Below are 18,739 nucleotides of genomic sequence, written 5' to 3'. Positions count from 1 at the left end.
GTTGGCAAAGCCCAAGACGATAATAAAATTGGTTTCTGACATTTTCTAACACTTCTGGAGATATTTGTCGGATTTCTTGCCTAATACGTTCTTTGAGTTCGTCTAGTTTACTCATATAAACTTGACTTTTCAAATGTCCCCACAGAAAAAAATCAAGTGAAGTGAGATCGGGAGAACGTGCCGGCCACTCGATTGCACCTCTTCTACCAATCCATCTGTTTGGAAAATTGTCATCTAAATACTGGCGTACATTACGGGCATAATGTGGGGGAGCACTATCTTGTTGCATCCAGATTCTTTCATCATACAAATCTGGATCAAACTGACTCGGATATAAGGCACGTAAGACTGGATCTAGTTCATGTTCAAGAAATTCTAGATATCTTTTCCCAGTTAAAGTATCCCTAATCCCTAAAGGCCCTATAACTTGCCTGCCAATTATGACAGCCCAAACATTAGTTTTCTGGGGATATTGTGTATTAGATTCCCTTACCCAGTGTGGGTTCTCATCGGACCAGTAGCGACAGTTCTGCTTATTAACATGGCCATTTAGGGTAAATGTAGCCTCATCAGAAAAAAGGATCCACTCCGAAGATATGCGATTTTCGTCGATGGCGTTCATCATTAATTCACAGAACTGAACTCTGCGATCTGGATCGTCTTCCAATAACTCTTGAACGGGTTGCATTTTATAAGGTCGTTTGCTAGCCCTTTTTAAAATTTTTAGCATAGATTTATGATGAATAGAGTTTTCGAGAGCTACTCTTCTGGCTGCAGTTACCGGATTTTCTTCCATCGCTAACAATACATTTAATTGGGTGTTTTCATCGATTTTAGAAGACCTTTGTCTTGAAACATCCCTCACGTGCCCAACTTTTTGAAATCTGCTTTCGATTTTACTAACCGTACCTTGGTTAATAGATAGCAAATCTGGATATTTCTGCCTGAATAAGTGGACAACCTCTAGCTGAGTACGACTTCTGTCCCCATAACCAATCATCATTAAGATTTCAATCTTGTGGGATTCGGATAAATAAGGCATTTTTTCAATATAAGTTAACTTATTTAACAACTGGTTGAAATTCACTTTAACAGTGACACTACAACAATATCGGGAAATGTCTCGATACCAATAAAATAAACAAACACGCCAAAAATTTACCAACACAAAATATTTCGAGACTTTTAATAATTTAATGGTTTTTATTTTTTGTTTTCGTATTTCTCCTTTAGATAATCACAAAAGTAAATAGGGCAATTTAATCAGGAAAAAGGGCTCTTTTCAATGAGAGTTAAAAAAGTTACTTTCCATTTGAAAAAAAAAGTTTGGGTTAATTTGGACCCCCCCTGTAGGTGAAAAAATACAAAAACTATCTTGAAATGTGAAAAAAATAAACGAAGAATTTTTCGAGATAAAATTTGATTAGTTTTAACTGAATTCATTCCAGTTAAAGTCACCACACTGTATACATATACATATTCTATTCTGTAAACTTTGCCAGTGTCTTAAATCATAATTTTGCAAAATTAACTTTTTTTTCAAATTAATTGGAGAATGTAACAGTAACATCTTATAAAAAAATATTTTATCACCTCGCAGATTTGAGGCAATAAAGGCCCATGTCCCTCCGTATGTTAGGCCACTGGCAATTTTTTTAAAAATTGGTTTCCACAGTAATAAAATTGACAACTTACTACAATAACCTGCATGCGAAATTTAATTAAAATTGAGCTGGTAGTTTAAAAGTTATGAATAATAAACAAATAATTATTCTTAACTTTAACACCCTGTATCTTTGTTATTAAACATTTCTAAGAAAAATATAATATAATAGTATATAAATAGTATATAGTTCTATTCCATGATATGGAGAGGTGGCTGTTGTCGTCGAGTCTCTCTATTATTGCAATGCATATTAGAGATGGGACGTTCTGTTCATTGTTGTGACTGATATGTTCTGCACCCTACATTTTCTTTTTAGATTTGGAAATTTTTTGTAATAAATAACTGACTTTGTTGTGCTAGTTTTCATTCCGTCACTATATCGGTGTTTTGTGGTCGTGTTGGTAAGCAAAAGTGATATTAAATTGGAGGCTTTAGACTGGACTTCCTCAACTTTAGCTTTATTCTAACAGTGCCACAGTACCTATAGTATTGCAAGATGGCTAGTACTTCAATTATATTTAAAATGCAAAATCTATCCGTAAAAGAACGTCATTCAAAAATAAAAACTGACGGACATGCTTAACCCAAAAATTACACAAGTTACGCAGAAAGATATTGATACAGATAGATTATGTCGTGGTTAAGCCGCACCCCTGAAAGGTTAAAACATGAAAAATAAGAATCGTCAGTGTATAATATTAAAATTGAAGTGATTTTTTTTACATATACCCTTTTGTATAGTTTTTCTACCATGCCTTTTATATCCTATTAATATCCAAAAAACGTAAATATTGTCATCCCATATACGTCCACTGGACAGCCAATAAGTCTCCCGTACGTTTATACAGGGTGAGTTTTTTAAAGTGTTACAATGCGATATGTCAAAAACGGCTGCAAATTTTTTTTTGACATTTTGGTGACATTTCAAGTATACCGGGGGGCACTTTTTGTGATATTTTTGACATTTGTCCCTTCACCCACCTAAGAGGGGGAGAGGGTCACTTCCTTATTTTAAATGGAATGACGTGTTTTTTATTCTTAAATACGAATCTACATAAAATATGAAGTCTGTTTACAAAAAATTTTTAAAATTGCTCTGCTGGTTACGGAATTATGATCAAAAATGTTTTGATTAAATTTAAAAATAATTCGAATATTCTAATACAATAAAAACAAATTATTTCCTACTTTTTAACTATTTATCGTCTATGTATTATGCCTAAGGAGCTGTTCGAAGTGACCGCCTTCGACTTCCAAACACTTTCTTGACATGAGTTTCGTACCCGCTGTAACATTGCTGGTGTCACTAATGAACAAGCAAAACATATCCTATTCTTCATGTCCTCTGGAGTTGTAGGTGCACTAGCCATTACTTTGTCTTTTATAAATCCCCATAAAAAAAAGTCAAGGGCAGACTTCATATTTTATGTAGATTCGTATTTAAGAATAAAAAACACAGCATTCCATTTAAAATAAGGAAGTGACCCTCCCCCCCTCTTAGGGGGGTGAAGGGACAAATGTCTAAAATATCACAAAAGGTGCCCCCCGGTATATTTAAAATGTCACCAAAATGTCAAAAAAAAAATTGCAGCCGTTTTTGACATATCGCATTGTAACACTTTAAAAAACTCACCCTGTAGTACTATCCAAGGCACGTGTATGAGATCAACTTGGGATGATACCATTTCTAAAAGCACGTGCCTGGGACATCTTAAAGGCTTCATGAGAAGGTCCCTGGAATTTATTCTATGTCTCATTTTTACGTCACATCGACGTCTAACTTATGCTGACTGGGAAATAAGTTTAATTTTTAATTTTAGATCTGTACTCTTTTATACCTAATATAAATAATATAAACTTTATAGAACTTCTGAAACACATATTTTAGAGAAATTCAGACCAAATATTTTTGTTCTATGAACTTTTTATATAAATGTTGCAATGCTTAAATAATAGAAAATGCGTAGGATATTTGAGGCGTTAAGAATTAGAGTGGCCTAATCTACAAAAAATCGAAATTTAGATAAGCATAGAAAATAATTCCCGAATACCCAAAGATTCGATAAAAAAATGGCCTAAGCGATATAACAGTTTGTATGTGGGGATGTCGCCACAAGTTCTACTTCAATATTTTACATCGTGGGTTAGGCCACTTTTATGTTAAGATTATCATTTATTTACGTGCGTTTAGGTTAAAACGTGCTTGTTATCGTGAACTTAAAACTAGTATTTTTGTGCCAAAGAATAAGTGTTTAAACTATGCAGAGTAGGTAAGTAAGCTTCATTTTATTACGTAAATTACAAGTGTTCATATAAGTACATTATTATTTTTTTAAATCCTAACCTAAATAGTTACTTTAAGCCCACTTCTGCTTAAAGTAACTATTTAGCTTAGGTGAGATTAGGTTTAGACGGCAAAAGTTATAATACTAGGCACATTTGTTTATTTTAGATACTATATCGGATATTTCTGATCTAAAAGGCAAAGAACGGATATGAATGGAGAAAATTTGGAAATCTATTACTCGGAAATTTAAAACAGCATCAGGAAATAATTGTAGTAGTGTAAGGACGCAAAATATTCCTGCAAAAGTGGTTTATGATCCTATTTGTAAATGCATTAATAACTGCCCTGAAAAAATTAAAGTTGAACATTTTTATAATCTGGCAAATTTAGACTTGCAATCATCATATATAATTGGACCAGTGGATGTACAAAAAAATAGGGTATACACGGAAAATTAACAAAGCAGGCGAAGTATGACGAGGGTTTATAAATTACCAAATGAAAATGGAAGTTTTACGTGAAAGTTTGCAAAGAGTATTGTAAGCAGATTTTGTAGATTTCGGATTGCAGACTATCAAGAGTTCTGCTTAAAAAGTCAGAGAGAATTCCTCCAATAAATCAACGAAAAAGTAATCCTTATGCTAAGAAAACGCCTGATCCAAAGGTTCAAGAAGTTAAGGAATTTATGGAAAAATTTCCTGTTTTTAAATCCCATTATTCCAAAGCGAAGACTGGCAGAAAATATTTGGCTACCTATTTAAATATACAGATATTGTGCAATCTATATAAAAAATAGTAAGCGTCTCCTGTCAGCAATCATGTGTTTACAAATATTTTGAATGCTAACAATTAAATAATAAATTTAAAATTAGTAAAGACGAAGAAATAAAGAACCTGGAAGCACAACAAGAGCTACAGTTTCAAAAAGCGGAATTAGCGAGAAATGAAATGAAAATTGATAGAGAAGAAGCGTCAATATAAGAAAATGAAACAGTCGCTATTACATTTGACTTGATGAAGACTTTGTCCACTCCAGTACTGTCCACAGGAAAAACATACTATAAATGTCAACTATGGACATATTGTTTAGGTAAATTAGCTTATCATTAAATTAAGAATAGAACATAATTTATTTAAAGTGTTTTTTTTTTTGTTTAAAGGATCCATGATTTAGTTGCTAAGACTATGGTTATGTATGTCTGGACTGAATCGGTTGCTTCTAGAGGGCCTCAAGAGATTGGTCCTTACGTTATTCACTATTGCAAAAATTTTGTGTCAGCTAGTCATCATGGTGGCCAAAATCGCAACATTAAGATGGACCCTAATTTGCCACTTCATGACAAGTTCAACTCAATTAATTAGAAAGTTTTTAGTATCAGGCCACTCATAACTTTCCTGTGATCAAGGAATTCGGTATTGTAGAAAAATAAAATAAGTTTCATAAAGATCTGCAAGGAAACAAAAGCCATTCCAAGTAGTAAATATGACAAAAAAATTATTTTTTTCCAAGAAACTGGGGGATGCTATTACTACTAGAAAAATTATACCAGATGGTTCTAAGGTGGAATGGATGCAAATGCAATGGATTACACTTTCGAATGGTACTAGACACCAATTTTCAAACTCAAAGATTGGCAAAGTGTGGAAAAACGGAATCCTTGTGCACCATTTGAAAATTTGGATCTGCTTTATTCATTCGGACGACCAATAGAAAAAAAAGAAAGCAGATCTTATTGAACTTTTTCATACGTTTAATCTATTTTTTATGGTTTTTACAATAATTTAAAGATCTCTGCTACACGAACTGGGAGAACGGGAAAATGACGATGATTTGATAAAGGAAACCTTAAATAAGGTTAATTATTTTATTTGTGTAGTACTTATTAGTACTATGAATTAAAAAATAATTATGTTATAAAAATATACCCAGGTATAATAAAATTGGCCTCTTTTTATTAGTTCTTTAGATATGTAAAATATTAGGTCCAAAAATCTAGTTGCACTTAGAAAATTACATAGTTGCCTAACTCACATAAAAATCATCTGTTTGATAAAATATTAATAGATTGGCTGTACATTTTTGATAATAAACTTAATTTTTAATTTTTACAAAAGCCACCATTGAAAAGGAACCGATTTTTATACTTGACTTACTCATTTCTTCTATTTTGGGGTTAGGCCACTATGATTCTTAACGCCTCATTTGAAGGTATGCAATCGTGTTAATCAGAATTTAAAAAGACAATTTATCAAGTTAATATTTACAAATTAAATAATTTGTGATTCAAGTGCTATTCAGCTTGCTATTCAACGAAACAAATTCAAGGTAAAGATACTCTATAAAATATTTAGGAATTACAGTCGATGCTAATTAGTGTTGTACCGTCTTAATCGAACTTGAAACTCATCAGGGGATGTAGCTCAGTGGTAGAGCGTTCGCTTTGCATGTGAAAGGCCCCGGGTTCGATCCCCGGCATCTCCAGACTCTTTTTTTATTTATTTTTTTGTTAAAGAGGCAACAAATTAAGATACAAAAAATTAAAAGTATACGTTAATATAAGTTGTCTACACCAATCTCTCATGTTATGTTAGATATGAAAAAACCCAGATTTTGTTAGATTTAGATTTGTTCCCAAAAGTTATAGGGTATATAGGGAAAACTATACCTAACCTAATTGAGTTACCGCTGATTAATTTGAGCTATAAGTCATAATAATAAAACGTGTAGTAATTAAAAAAAAGAATTTTGAAAGCGGTCCTCGACCCAGTTTTTTAAGCTATTTAATCTTTTCAGTAAAGATTAAATAGAAATTGCAATCAATAAATCCAATTTAGTAAACATAATTAACCAAACTCACGCAATATTAATTAATTTGGGATATTTTGCTGAGTTATTAGTCAGTAATAGTGCGGGATTATAACTATTAGGCAGATTAGACTAAGCGGGCGTTTATTGGCCGAGAATTTAATGGGCCCAAATAACAAAAATCAAAGTAAATAGTTACAGTTTTTTTAAAACTAAATTTTGTATATTGCCTCTTAGTCTCTTCTTAGTTCATTCAGGTTTATACATATAGTTAGTTTATTTAACAATAGAGAATTTAATGTGTGAGCCTCGCTTGGTCCTTAATATAGGTTAAGGCAGATCGGCAAAACTTTATTGATCAGAGAAACTTTAGAATATTTTTGAAACGCAAAAACATACAAAATTTCAGATCTTAGAATAAGTATCAACAAAACGATGATTATGACAACACTAACTGTATTAAAGCAGAATAAAATCTCCGTCCAAGTATGGTGATCATTTTAACTATCTGAGAAATATGATAAGCACAAAAAACAAATTATGGAAGAGATTGAGAAATTTCATACTGCATAAACGGTGTTTACTGGTGTCTAAGAAAAAGATTCTTTGATAATCACGCTGTTTTTATAAGCTAGAAAAGTAGCAATCATAACAATCTCAGCACTACATTGAAACGTGGCTACCACACGAAAAACAATTTAGAGCCTTAGAACGCCTTCAATAAAGATAATTACGCGAGAGTACGCAAATTCTAAAACCGATGCTTGAGACTTTATTTAGAGATGCTTCAAGAACGATAAAAAATATTTGTTTCATACTAATAGACCCAAAAACTATTTACGCTCCATATACATATAGTCTAATTTCATATCGCACAGTATCCCTTCCCCCTTTAGCTAATCATCAGATGAGGTTTAAATGATCTAATGTACAGAGAAGTTGGGACAACGAATGTAATGGAAGGGTCCTATTTTCAGATGATTTTGTCTGTGATTTCAAAAGGGTTTCCATAGAATCAAGTCTCGAGGAGATAAAAGGTGCTTTTTGAAATTTGCTATTAAGGAGCAAACATTCCATGCCAGAAAAGTGATAGTTCTCAAGGACAATGTAATAAGGAACGCTTAAGAACTACAATTTGTACCATTCTGTCTTAATGTAATAATCTGAATAAGTCTTAGAGCAAAAATTCTAGACAAAAAAAATATTTAAAAAATATAATACCTCTTTAATTTACCTATAGGAGTAAAGTTATATAACTAACGCAAACAAAGTTAGACGAAGTCAAAATCACCAAAAAATTTGTTTTTTTCTCAGTAATTAATTTTAACCTTTTTAAATTGCGGTAATATTATTTTTAAATAACCTCTGTCGATACCTCATTTTTTGAAATTTTAAGAATTAAGTTTAATTTCTCATCCAAAAAGTAAATTATAAATAATTTAATTACATTTATTTTGCTTTATAAGTGTTTCTATACGACTTACATTTTAGCAAGAAAATCTAAAAAAAGAAGACGAGATACACATTTCCATTTTCATATTTTCCTTATGGATACCTAACCACTAGGCCTATGGTTGGAATCTGTGGTGTGACACGTAAATCATCCCACATTTTTACCGCTAACCAAAACTCTTTATTTTACTTTGACACGTGTTTCGCTAACGATGTTGGCATCTTGGTCTTAAGATTAAAACTAAACTAAAACTACTTAGAAGTGGCCTTATACAGGGTGTGCCAACAAGGTGTACGGCTATGAAAGCACCTTAACTATACGAGGTAGAGCAAAAAGTTCTACAGCAAAGTTGTAGGGTTGACAAAAACCTAGGAACTAAAAATATTTTTATATATACTGGGTGTGTCACAAAAAAGTTACTATAAAATATGATTTTTTTAAAATGGTGCGCCCTGTATATTATGGTACCAAAATGTGAGGCAAAAAGAATACTTTACTTTGGTATAACGTTTTTAAAATTTCCGTGCGACGTTGCAACGTAATTATTTTTTTTATGTTATTTTTTGCCTTTTAGAGGGTTTGTTTAAAAAATCATAATTACCTTCAAATTTATTCTGCGCCTATGAAATTTGTACCACAGTTAGTCTAGGGTACCTCCTCTAGGCTGAGTATGACAATTTGTAATTTTTTAATACAGGGTGTTTTTAAAGAACTTTCAAACTTGCTGAAATTGAATACGCAATATCTCAAATTTTTCAAATAGAACACCCTGTATATTTTTATCTCATTAAGTTTGGCCTCTAAATACCTTCATTTTTTATTCAATATGTCCTATAGCTAAACCAAGTACTTTTTGAGATATTTTAACTTTTCTGTAAAATACTATGCATATTAACGGGTATTTTTTAAGTTTTGATCAAGGTTGCTTAGAAACATTAGTTTAAACGTCAAATAATAATTGTCAGATTATTAGTTTTATGACAGCAGTAGACAAAATCAATGTTTTTTCTTCAAAAACCATTTTAGAAATTATTATCAGTGATATCAATGATGAATCGTTAATCGATTTTTAATTTTTATTGTTCAATTTGTAATCAATATGAATTTTCCTCGTGAGGAATTTGTTGATATGATATATGCCCTTGGAGCTGCTGAAAAAAATAGTTTTTTGGCATCTAGAATTTATGCGCAACTTTATCCTGAAAGGAGACATCCCCAAGCACAAGTGTTCAAAAACTAAAAGAAAGATTTGAGAAAACAGGAAGTGTAATTTATGAAAAACATGAACGGGTGAAGCCAGTTACAAATGAGGAAAACAGGATGACAGTGGCTTTAAGTGTCGTTGAAGATCCTCATAAAAGCGTTAGGCAGCTTGCTTCGAAGCGAAAAATTCCATCCTTACCATATTCAATTGTTGCAGGAATTTCTTCCGCAGGATTATGGAAGAAGAATGGCTTTCTGTCAGTGGGCGCAAAATAAGATTCGTCAGCCTGAATTTTTTAACTTTGTGCTTTTTTCGGATGAAGCTACATTCCATAATAATGGCAGTGTTAATAAACATAATTTTCATTATTACGACACCAGCAATCCACTCTTCACCCGAGAAATTCATCATCAACATAGATGGTCGCTTAATGTTTGAGCAGGAATAATAGGACATTACGTTATTGCACCGCACTTTTTTAATGGACATCTTACAGGTGAAATGTATTTAAACTTTTTACAAAACGATTTTAATGTTCTTCTACAAACGTTGCCTGACCATGTTCGAGATAGGATTTGGTTTCCATGCTGTTAGAAATTTTTTAAATGAACATTTTGATGACCGGTGGATAGGGAGAGGTGGGTCGGTCCCTTGGCCCGCAAAATCCCTAGATTTGACCAAACTGGATTTTTTCTTGTGGGGATGTGTGAAGGAAAAAGTCTATCAAACAACTCCTACCACAAGTGAAATCATGAAAAATAAAATTCGGGAGATTTTTCAAACAGTCACGCCAATTATGTTGGAAAAGGTTAATGACTCATTCTCAAAAAGGGTAAACGCTTGCGTACAAAATTTAGGAGGAAAATTTAAAATTAGTGTAACGATTTACTTTTATGCAAAAATACAAAGTACCTACCTAGTATGTAATTTAATTTTGCTGTTTTTTTTTTAGCAGTTTAGGTGAATAATTGTGTTGGTTAATTTTTCAAGTATGTAATAATAATAATAATAATAATAATAATAATAATAATTGTAGGAAAAGTAATAATTATAATTCTTCAATAATTTTTTCTGAGCAATCTTGATCAAAACTTAAAAAAAACCCGTTTTATACATAATATTTAACAGAAAAGTTAAAATATGTCAAAAAGTACTTGGTTTAGCTATAGGACATATTAAATAAAAAATGAAGGTATTTGAGGGACAAACTTAATTAAATAAAATTATACAGGGTGTTCCATTTGAAAAATTTGAGATATTGCGTATTTAATTTCAGCAAGTTTGAAAGTTCTTTAAAAACACCCTGTATTAAAAAATTACAAATTACCATAGTCAGCCTAGAGGAGGCCCTAGACTAACTGTGGAAAACGAACCCTCTAAAAGGCAAAAAATAACATAAAAAAATTAATTACGTCAATGCCGCACGGAAATTTCAAAAACGTTATACCAAAGTACAGTACTCTTTTTGCCTTACATGTTAGTACCATAATATACAGGGCGTACCATTTTAAAAAAATCATATTTTATAGTAACTTTTTTGTGACACACCCAGTATACATAAAAATATTTTTAGTTCGTAGGTTTTTGTCAACCCTACAACTTTGCTGTAGAACTTTTTGCTCTACCTCGTATAGTTAAGGCGCTATCTTAGCCGTACACCTTGTTGGCACACCCTGTATACCAAAGATGTACCTTATATACTAAACCAGGGCCGAACAAATGTTAAACACTAGCCACACTATACAATTGAATATAAGGGATTGTACCCCTGTTAAGAATTGTTTTTTTGATTTTTGAATATTCCTAAACTTTCATATGCATTTAATTTTTTAATATTATTAACTGGTTTAAGAAACTTTAAATTTTCTATTCCTACAAAATGAATAGCATTTAAAACATGTTCAACCACACTTGACTTTTCAACTCTTCAGATATTTAATTTCAATAGGATTATTGGTAAGCTGATTAACAGACATCGGCTTAAAGTTAATGTTAAAAACTGTACCTCATTTCAAAAATATAAAGATAAGGAATCTTTTGTTGCAATATCATATGATACTATAGGAAACCTAAAAGATGAAAAATCGAATCTGGGATCTACTTGTAACGATTATATGATAAGAAATACATAGGGCCAACAAGAAAAGCCATATAATGTCAGGGATAAAGGTCTAATCCCTTATAAATAATTGTATAGTTAGTGTTTAAGATTTGTTCGGCTACGTTGCGGGTTTATTGCATTTTTTGCTTGATTAGTTACATCTTTCGTATATACGGCCATTTCTTCATACGTAGCTCTAGTTTAGTTTTAATCTTCTCCCGAAGATGCTAACATCGTTAGGGAAACACGTGTTGAGAGTAAAATAAAAAGTTTTGGTTGTTGGTTAAACTGTCTCATGAAAAAACGACTGACAAAAAACAACGGCGAATCTGAATTTTAAATACCAGGATAATTATGGTTTTATTGAATTTTGCTAAGAAAGTATGCAAATATTCCAATAGAAAGAAGAAGTATAAGTATATAGAAGAAAAAAAGTATTTATTTATAAACTCGTTGTCTTTGTGAGACAGATTAAAAAACTGATTTAGGGAAATAAGATAATTACAAAAAATATCTTTTTAAAAAAATCTGAAAGAAAGATATATTTATTTTTTAAGAAAAAAATATAATTTTCCTCCTTAGTGCTTTATTAATTCTTGGCTACCTATAGTGCGTAAGTACGAGTAATGAAATTCCTTAATTATGCTTGTCTATATTGGTTTTATTGTTTGTATACCAATTTAACAATAAACCGATATTTAGGCATACAGAGGAATGATATGAACACTGCTTCATTAAATATTAAAAATAATAAAATTGATTTTTTTTCCAATATTTTATCCAAGCACTTCAAGCAGGCTAACATTTGTCATGTACCTTTTTACCATGTACCTATTTAAAATTGTCAAAATGGTCATTGTAAAATTTCGAGAAAATATTTTTAAAGCACTTCATTAAACTAAGATCAGGCCATAAGTTTTCTGTAAACTGATCCATTTATTACTGTTTGTATAGATAAGTTATAATATTTTAGTGTAAGAAAATTCCGGGAATAAATAAATATTTACCTTTAAAGACTACTCACTGAGAATCAATAAAATCACATATTCGAGAAAGCGGGGATGTAGCTCAGTGGTAGAGCGTTCGCTTTGCATGTGAAAGGCCCCGGGTTCGATCCCCGGCATCTCCAATTTTTTTTAAATAGCTACTCAGGGTTAAAAACTAGTTGTTCTCAATGACCATGATACATTTTTAAGGCCATAGCAGATTGGAGAGTTTACACAATTGTGAACCCATTAACCTTTTTGATTATTTAATCCTTAATCGTATTCATAATTCCATATAATGTAATAATGTTATTAATTCCTAATTAGTTTTTTTGAAGCCCAACGTGGGTCTGTCATATATATTTTATTATTGAGGTCAATAGTGGAAGAAGGAAGAAAAATTATTCTTATGTGTGTTGTGAAACCCGTTTTAAAAGAACTTTCTAATTGAGGATAAAATTCACTTAATAGTATCGAATGTGACACCGGTGACCTACTCAAAAAACGAGACTATAAAATAACAAAAAAAATCAAAGTTCTCCATTATTTTCCGAAATTTTTTATAGCTGCTAACAATATAACTATTAAAATACATAATTTAAATACAACCCATTAAAAACGCATTAAACTCAATTTCCCATTATGTAAACTAGTTTAATTTAACGGACTAACCTTTAGGCACAACAACGTTAAAATCTATCACTAAAATAACTATGGTTCACAGCCCACTTGGTGACCAATTATGTCACAATTGGTCGAAACTAAGTGAACTAAAAGAGTTCTCACGGATCCCTACTCGAAAGTTCCACACTCAAAAAAATTACTTTAAGTTAACGGGAGGAAGTCAAAAACGCTTATGAATGCAGTCTGGCTAGCCTGAGCGGCTCGCAGGACCGTAGCTAATTTAATTTTTCGTGTAGGGGAAGGCCGAGTAATACAGGATGGAATAAATAAAATCAAATAAATAGATTTTTTTCACGTCTTCACGAAATATTGTTTAAAAAACAAACATATTTCCTTATAAAAAAGACTACATATAAAATTAGGTGAATTAATATAATAATTATTTCACATAATGTAACTATATTCTCTGAAGACAACCCACAAAATTAAGATCTTCGAGAAGAATACATGACAATCATACCATAAGGCATTTGTGAGAAAACTATTTAATAATTGCTTAAGTTAATCTTCTATTCATTAAAGTCTTTGCGCTTAACAAAACATTTTAATAGAGTAAAAGCATACCAAGTTTTATCATCCAGTTATTGAATTGTTATACTTATGCCAATAATTCGGTTTCATCCAAGGGCTTTTTGGCACTGAATCACTGTCTCATCAAGTGAGTTTATTGTAATCAAATGATTCACTCATTAAGAAATAACTTAAAGCCATATTTACATTTGTAAGTATAGAATTGACCTGATGCCTTTTACCGGCATGGCGTTCTGTGTTGCCAAATTAGATATTTTCTAACTAGATATGTGAGTATAGAGTATAAATAACGGGGTATATATTCATGAGGAAATGAGGTAATACATAATAATGAGGAAAATAAAACAGAAACTCGCCACATTTTTAAAGCATGTATTTATGCTATATATCTATATGTATGTATACGCATACAAGAACATAAATGCTTCAATATATGGTACGAGAATTAAAAAAAAAAATAACTTATTACTTAGCTTTTTAAAAAAAGTTCAAAATGTTTGTCGAAATGTGACGAAATTTGACCATCTTTTGCTGAAGGAGACAATTTTTGTAATAACTTTCTAAATTTTTTAAATGTTGAAATGCAGTGAAATCATCTTTAGCAAATTTTTTTAATATAGAAATATGATTTAGAGCTTCCCCATATGAATTTATAGTTTTTGAACCTCTTAGTGAGTCCACCAGCTCCACTTCTTCTTCTGAGTCGTTTGGACTACCATGTTCAAGTTGGCCTGGGCTTTCTACATCCAAATTCGAAAAGTTGTCAATGGCATTTTCTTCTGTTGTTTGGCATATCGCAGTAACTGAGCAAGTGTCGCTAAGGGCAGATCTTCAGGATCGCAATAATTTTGCTCAGCAAATTCTGAGCTACATCCACTTTTTCTGAATCCAGCTTTGCCAAAACAGTTCTTAATTGTAGAGGAATTTACTTTATCCCATGCTGTTTTTATAAAATACAAAGCTTCAAACACATTAATAGACTTTGTAAGCTCAGATAAGCTTTGGAGATCGTCAATTTTTGTTAAAGTGTGTTTCAAAATCAAATGCCGATAATAAAATTTAAAGTTCTGTATAATACCTTGATCCAAGGGCTGACAAACTGAAGTTGTGTTTGGCTGTAAAAATATAATTTTCATATTTTTCATTTTCAGATCACGAGGATGAGAACATGCATTGTCTAAAAATATAAAAGAACTTGCCTTTTTTGGATTCCCATTTTCCGGTCGAATTCCAGTAACCACTCAGACATGATTTCTTGGGTCATCCATGCCTTTTTGTTGGATTTCCAAGTCGCTGGCAGATCCTTAATAGCAACGTTTTTTAAAGCACGGGGACGAGCCGCTTTTCCGCTCACAATCAAATCGCATTTTTCACCGGCCATATTTCCACAGAATAAAATGGTTAGTCTATCTTTAGACAACTTTCCACCCACACATGTTTCTCCTTTAAGGGACAGAGTTTTGTCGGGCAATGCGCGAAAAAAAAAGGCCACTTTCATCTGCGTTGTACACGTCTTCTGGTTTGTAGCCAAGCAACTTGGACGGAAGTTTCTCCAAAGATTGTGACACATCAACTTGATTTACTGCAGCAGCTTCACCAGATATGCATTTGAAACTCACACTATGTCTCTTGCGCCACTTTTGCAGCCACCCGTCGGACGCACTGAAATTATTATAGCCCAAAGTAATGGCGATTTCTTTAGCTTTCAATTTCACTAACGGCTCTGAGATTGGAATGTTCTGACTTCTAGCTTTCACAAACCACTCAAAACATGTTTTATCTTTAGCAAAAACCTTCCTTTTTTAAAAAGTCCTTCTTTTGATTCATATTTTTTTTTTTTTTTTTTTGAAAACGTCATTTATTAGCCATCAGTTACATACAAGATATTACAATTTTATATAAAAATTAATACACGAATTTACATAAAAATTAATACAGATTTTAAAAGCTAATATAAATGATAAAATCTTAAACAATGCATTTATAGCATTGGTACCAGAGTTTCATTAATAACTAAACCGCAACACGTGTAGCTTTGTTTACAACCATTACATTAATTTTGATAACACCTAAACATTCAAAAATCAATCCTCATATTGACTAACAATGATCTTGAGCTTCTTAATAAATCTGTAGTAAGAGGTCTCCTGCTTAATTTCAGAAGGCAAAGAATTAAATACCTGTGAAGCTTCATCAATAGGATTTCTCAGAGCTATATTGGTTCTCGCATTATTTAGTCTAACATTATTATTTCTTAATTCATATGAATGTATGTCATTTGAGTATACAATCGTGTGATTGGACTTTTGTAGTCTATGTAAAATCTTAAAAATTAATTTGGCCTGCTCCAACTCGCAAATTTTTCCAATGGGCAATATTTTTAGCTTTTTATATAAATCATTCGTGTGCATAAAGTAGTCAAGATCGAAAAGGATTTTAAGTATTTTATTTTGCAAGATTTTAATTTTTTGAAAGTTAGTATTTGGACATGTGCCCCACACCGGAATAAGATATCTTAGTACAGACAAAATATACGCATTATATATTTGATACTTAGCTGAAATACTGAGAAAATCCTTACAGCGGTAGAGTGCTCCCATAAAAGGTATAAGTTTGTCATAAACATGTTTAATATGAGGATTCCAGCCAAGTTTTTCGTCCAGTATGAGACCCAAGTACTTTATACTACTTACTTGTTCTAGTGTAACATTATTTAGAGATATATTTATTTGATTTATTTTTTTATTTTTTTGTTTAAACAATATGTACTTCGTTTTATCTAAATTAATTTTTAAGTTATTTTGGAGCAGCCATTGACTTTATTTAAATAGATCGTTATTTGCCTGATTAACTAAAACATCTAAGTCATTGTCTGAATACAAATGAGCAGTGTCATCTGCAAATGTAAAATACTGGGCAACCAAACCTGCTAACCTCAAACTAAGGACAAATAGTGCATATAGCAATGGCCCCAGAACAGATCCTTGGGGTACGCCACAGTTACATGTCAGAATTTCACTTTTCTGTTCGTTTAGATGCACATATTGCTTTCTGTTTAATAGGTACGACCTAATCAAGGCAAGTACAACCCCCCTTATATAGGGACTCAGGAACTTATCTATAATATAAGTTCCTGATTGCCATTTACTCCTAATATCTTCCTTATTTTTGGCAATTTCAACTGCTTGCGTTTTCCCAATATTAAACCTCTTTGCCAAATGACGAAGTGAAACACTTTCTCTGTCTAATACGTTAACAACTTCCATCTTTTCCTTTTTTTGGTGCCATTTTACAGTTACAATAATAAAATATCTCAATCAACTACGAATTTGCCTCAACTGAAGATAAACCACAAGATTACATACTGGCTAGCCAACGAAATGCGTAAATGGGGAATCACCTAATATAAACCGGGGAATTACCGATTTTTCTGTATGTAGATATGTGCATTGCAATAAGCAGAAGTAAAAATCGTCCGGGTATTAGAGCTTCGCGTCCGCTTATGTGAGATTTTATGATCACATACAGAAAAATCTAGTGTCCGCGTCCGTTTATAAGAGCGTCCGGTTATCGGAATGCATTTAACATTGAAAATGATATGCTGAAATTCGGTTCCAGGAACTTTGTCCGGTTAAAAGAGATGTCCGCTTATAGGAGCTGTCCGCAAGGAGAGCTTTCACTGTAGTAAATATATTATTTAGCTCTGGTCAGGTTAAATTTATGGACAGAATAAATCATTCCTGCAAAAAAATACTGATTAGTAATTAAACTCCATAAGTTATGAAGGTTTGAAATTGATGATAATGAGGTGTTGGCAACACTGCATCTTTGATCGTCCGTCGATGTCGATCATCTTAGTTAGCGTCACGTGCTCTTTCGTTTGTGGATGGAGTTCATGATGGCGGCAGCGTCGTTGCTGCACTTGTGCGTTTTGATGCAAATTGGTGTTTTGTGATGTTTATTGCAGTACACTTATACGGATATGTTGGTATAAATAATCTGATATTATTGATTTATATCTTTCAAAAGATAACTTTCCTATATTGTGATGTTTGATGATCTAATTATACCAATAGGCAATTGATAGTTTCCGGTTTGGTCTTTCTAGTTTCTTTATAATGCAGGGCCCAATGGAAATAACCTTACTTTGATATTGATTTATCCGTTTTATTATATTTATTATTTATGCTTTGTATTGATTGTAGTACCGTTTGTATAAATAAGAGTTGGAACAAGTATTGTATTTAATTTTGTTACAAAATGTTTTTATGATTTCTTCACTAGTCTTTAATAACAAAACCTCTAGTCGTGAAAGTGTTAGTTATTTAACTGCTATTGAAATAACCATTTTATTATCCAGAAGTTGATGTATAAATACTATAAAAATGGTCACCTATGAGTCAAAATTAAATCATATCATAATAAAAAAGAAAATACATATAAATAACATTGCATTTTTCGGACTACAGTTTTATATTTACAGGAAAAAGACTATTATATTTTTTTATAAATGTAACTGACGAGTGAAGTGAGTGAAGGATGAGCTAGCGGATATACCTATTTTACCAAATTTGAGAGCGCTGTATAAAAAATTTAGGCTCTTTAGAAACTCAATTAAACATCAAAAAAATAGGTCATTAGAAGCATCACTAAAATTTCGTCAGTAAAAACGTCTTTTAATGGTCAGTAAACGACGTCCCATTTACGTCACACGAATGGCGTTATTTTGGACTTAGTCATGTAATTTTTGCAGTCATTATGACGTCATGTAAAAACGTCATTATTGTCATTTGCTGACGATTTTGTCACGGTTTTGAGACGTCATTTGGTTGCCTGGGAAATAAATTTATGTTATTCTAAGAGCAAAAATAGCATCAAAGCAAAAAAAATTATTAATATTCTTTTTCCTAAAACCACTTCTAAAAAATGTGGAATGGCAACACCGCAAGCAAAAGCTAATGTCATCTTGTCAAACGGCTTTGTGTTTACATTCAGCATTTGTAAAGTTCTATGTTTTTTCT

The 18,739-nt window shown here is 31.9% G+C and overlaps 1 protein-coding gene and 2 non-coding genes across 4 annotated transcripts in view; 2 read left to right on the top strand and 1 right to left on the bottom strand.

Moving 5' to 3' along the window:
* Positions 1-13,363, bottom strand: part of LOC126750706 (proton-coupled amino acid transporter-like protein CG1139) — a 46,576-nt gene extending 33,213 nt beyond the window's left edge. For both annotated transcript variants that reach the window (XM_050460413.1, XM_050460429.1), the window contains exon 1: positions 13,176-13,363. The gene's annotated coding sequence lies outside the window, so the exon portion shown is untranslated. The remainder of the gene's footprint in view (positions 1-13,175) is intronic.
* Trnaa-ugc (transfer RNA alanine (anticodon UGC)) lies at positions 6,364-6,435 on the top strand. Its single transcript has one exon. It is a non-coding gene; the product is annotated as a tRNA-Ala (tRNA).
* On the top strand, positions 12,575-12,646 carry Trnaa-ugc (transfer RNA alanine (anticodon UGC)). The gene has a single exon. It is a non-coding gene; the product is annotated as a tRNA-Ala (tRNA).
* Positions 13,364-18,739: the final 5,376 nt, after the last annotated feature.

Source organism: Anthonomus grandis, chromosome 1 (genome assembly GCF_022605725.1).
Source record: "Anthonomus grandis grandis chromosome 1, icAntGran1.3, whole genome shotgun sequence".
NCBI classification, from domain to species: domain Eukaryota; kingdom Metazoa; phylum Arthropoda; class Insecta; order Coleoptera; family Curculionidae; genus Anthonomus; species Anthonomus grandis.
This window is presented reverse-complemented; position numbering and strand designations above follow the sequence as displayed.